The sequence below is a fragment of the Mandrillus leucophaeus genome, unplaced genomic scaffold (genome assembly GCF_000951045.1).
Source record: "Mandrillus leucophaeus isolate KB7577 unplaced genomic scaffold, Mleu.le_1.0 Scaffold485, whole genome shotgun sequence".
Classification (NCBI taxonomy): domain Eukaryota; kingdom Metazoa; phylum Chordata; class Mammalia; order Primates; family Cercopithecidae; genus Mandrillus; species Mandrillus leucophaeus.
Window position 1 is genome coordinate 501,848 of NW_012105198.1, and position 4,103 is coordinate 505,950.

Below are 4,103 nucleotides of genomic sequence, written 5' to 3' on the forward strand. Positions count from 1 at the left end.
ACAAAAGGACATCTCTTCATTTATTGAGGAACCTTCAATATTTTTACACACACACACAATGCTTGCACACAAAGTAAAAGTTAAGATAATTCCCTTTATAGAGTCAAATTTGCAAAAAAAAAAAAAAAAATGCATGGGATAAATTAGAACTCTCTAAAAGTCTTTACACAATTTGTACTCCTAGTATTAGAAATTATTTGAAGACAAAATACAAAACTTTGCAAACTACAGAAAATAATGATGACAATTTAAAATAGTGGGGAAAAAAATAAAAAATTTGAAATATGAGAACGTGTATTACAGAAATATATTATGGGCAATTATATGGAGGTAGTTCATAAAAGTTGTTACCAATAAAGTTTTTTTTTTTTTTCCATCCAGTCCAATGCGTTTATTGGAAAATTTGAATTAGTGGATTGGCCACACAATATGACAACAGTGAATACTTCAGTGTAACAATGCATTATTTTTCTGCATTGGCATTTCTTCCAGCTGATGAAATTCTGGGAAGTTTAAATGAATTAAAATCACATTTACCTAAAGAAGCCAGCATAATTATTGATGATTGGTTCAAAACTCACTTTTAGAACCTGGCTCCCTACTTTTACATCTGTCATCATGATTTGGGTATTCGATTGAAATCTATTTTCCTCTGCAATGTCCACCATCTCTTCAAACAAACATTTTTAAAGTGCTTCACATTTTTTCCTAGTCATTCATACATAAACAAGTTGATAAGTTCTACAATTTCTGGATCCAACAGAGATATCACTTATATAGTTGATTAAAAAAAAAAAAAGTAGGAACAGTTTTGGAAGTGCCATCCATTAGCAAAAGGGAATGCAGCATGCACTAGCTTTCCTAAGTTAGATTTAGTGGTAAATATGCGAAGTCTACCTTCTTCAACAGTCAAATTCCTCACCAAGAATAGGTTGCCATTTGATTTGTTTTGTAACATTAGAGGAACCTCTATATCATCAAATGTCTTAGCTTCAGAAGGTCCCTGAGCTTTTAAATTGTTTTTAATCCTCTGAAAAAGGGTATTTGTTTGTTTTGTTCTTTTAGAGACAGAGTCTGTCTATGTGGCCCAGGTTGGAGGATGAAGAGCAGTGGCTATTCACAGGTGTAACTGTAGCACACTACAGCCTTGATCTCCTGGGCCCAAGCAATTCTCCTGCCTCAGCCTCTGGAGCAGTTAGGACTACAGGCGCAGGCCACCACATCTGGCTTGAAGGGCATTTTTTGAGGGCAAGCATGGCACTATGTGTGAATGGGCAGAAGTCACACATGATTGAATAACTTGTCAGGGAAGATTTCTTGTATGTTTTGCCTGTGTTTTCTCTCCTTCTGTGATCCCAGAAACACTCAAAACATTGAGGGCAGATCTTTCCCACTTACTTCACTCAGACTCACATGCTAATCTCCACTGGACACACCCCTGCAGACAGACACACCCAAAAGAATACTGTATAAGGTTTCTAGATATTTCTTAATCCAGTCAAGTTGACACTTAAGATTAAGTTCCCAAATTTACCCTTCCTCAACTTGGCACCTGTATACATCTCCCTACATCATACTTAATTTCCAAATAAGGACAACATCAGACTAATAGTTCCACCTAACATGGTGCAATTGACATGATGAAGCTACCTGTGTGTAACTCCAAACCCACTCATCCTTTCTCCAGAATTCAACTTTCAAAATTTCAACATTTGGATTTTAATCTTTTGGACCGTGATGTTTAGAAGTTTAGATGTTAGGAGATTTGAGGGATTTTATCTTTCAGAAATCCAACCTTTGGGATTGTCTTTCAGAATTCTGAATGGCACCACATATATTCATAGTATTCATAGCATCAATAAGTATGACCTTGATTTGCTTTCAACATCATGTAAGAATCAATATCCAATCAGATGTAATAGGATAAAAAATGAGATGAAAATAAGATAATACAATCATCTAGTTTTTATGGGATAACCTTTTAATTAGATTTTTATTAAAACACTGCCCGAGTTCCATAAGTTCCATGTATTTAGGAGTCATTTTCACCAGTGTGTTGTTCAATTCCACAGGTTAAGCCTTCTTCATTATTATTAAAAACTTTAGATATTAGAGAGGTTACTATTCAATTTTTTTTCATCTTTTAGGATAGGCAGAGTCAGACTTGCTAAATTAAAGCTGACATTTTTAAAGGCTTGCAATAAGAATATCCCCACAATGATTGTAAAAACCCACTCAAAGCACCAATGACATTATCAACAGACATACCTTGACATGGCTTAAAAAGGATAGCTGAACAAGTTAAAACTAATGTTGTAAAAAATCCTTCATGTATTGGAGTCACTATAAAATTATTGAATATATTCAGGGCCTTATTTAGGTAATTAATCTATGGGCTCACGCAGACAACAAAGCTCAGCAGCAAAATCAGGCCAGGGCACGTCAGAGCCCAGGCGACAACTCTTCAATAGCAATGCCTAAGCCCTTCACACAGGAGACGGAAAATGCTCCGATTACAGTCAATGGTTATATACACAAGAACATTTATCTGTCCATGGCAAACTCCCACTACAGAGATTAATATTCAGGAACACAATGAGCACAAGTGTTGCAAAGACCACAAAACCTGAATCACCTAGCTTGTGAAACATTTCCTGTTAGTTCTCTAACCTCTCTTCTTTTAAAGCGCGGCCGACTGACCATAACTGTAGATCCTAGAATACTTAACAACTGCCCAATATTCCCATGAGATTAAGTCATTCATTTAAAAAGTATGAAGAAAGAGTGGCACTTTCTAGGTCTCCAAGAACTCCTAATGGAGTCACCAGTGTGGCTCGTGCAAATACATCAGTGACATTGGCCATCTCCCCAGCTCTCATCAACAATTCCATCTACAACCTCCATTCTCTAAAATGTGTATGTCCACCTTGACCAGCTGTCATGAGCCTTTTATCACAAGTGGCAGACCACTTTTATTTTCCTTTTGAAAATGAAACTCCCTCCAGTGAAAATACTAGAGCTCATAGCCAATCCCAGACCGATATAAAAGTCATCTTTTCCACGCCCCTGGCTTATTTCATTTGTTATTTTAGAGGTTCTTGTGAATTACAATAACCACAAAACAGAAAAACTGTTAGTACTGAAGGAAGGATGATTCCATCTTCATAGAGTTTGAAAAGAGAAGATCAGCAAGAATGTCCTAAAAGGAATGAACTCTTTGCTATTCTCAGACCAGGGAATGCTCCACTTTCAACCCTTGGAACTGAAGCCCTTGTAACTGAAGGGCCATCACAGTTGCGAGAGCATGTAAATGTAATATGGACATTCTCCTGAGAAAACAGCTGCAAAATGTTAGCGGTGACTTATTGACTTCAATTTCATCGTAAACATTACTCATTATTCCCATTTATAGCTTTAAATCCTAGCTGTTTGGCTCTGGTCCCATTTGGCAGGCTGCCGCATAGCTTCCCCTCTACCACCCAACCCTAGGTCACCTAGGCTCACATGCAGCCACAGAGACTGCAAGGGTCACCCCCTCCTGTGTTGATGTGTCCACCACATCCATTGCAGTCCATTGGGAAGTACCAGCATCCAGGCTGTAGCCTGCTAGAGGGAGTACCTAAGGAACCTATCCTAACTATCCACGACCAAGGGCAGCCACCCAGGAGCAAGAAGATACATTTAATAACAAAAAAATTATTAGAGTCCAATAAATGTAAAAAGTCTTCATATTTACTGTAGATTTTTTTAGAAAGGATTAAAGTTTTACTTGACTGAAAAAGATTTGAATGCATTGTCTGACAAAGAAGGAAATTTCGGGGTGAAGAAGAGGAAAGACAGGTCAGAAGAAAGACGGGAATGATAATTTTCTTGGAATTCTTTAACAAATTGCTTTTTTTTTACTACTTACTAAGATATGAATTGTTCATTAAAAAGAATGTATGTGCTTCAAAGAATAATGACCAAAACACATATCCATGTCCTTACCATCTTCTTTAAGAAATAAAGCATCAGGCCGGGCGCGGTGGCTCAAGCCTGTAATCCCAGCACTTTGGGAGGCCAAGACGGGCGGATCACGAGGTCAGGAGATCGAGACCATCCTG

At 37.6% G+C, this 4,103-nt stretch overlaps 1 pseudogene; it reads right to left on the reverse strand.

Moving 5' to 3' along the window:
- Positions 1-2,032: 2,032 nt before the first annotated feature.
- Positions 2,033-3,565, reverse strand: LOC105550452 (annotated as a pseudogene).
- Positions 3,566-4,103: the final 538 nt, after the last annotated feature.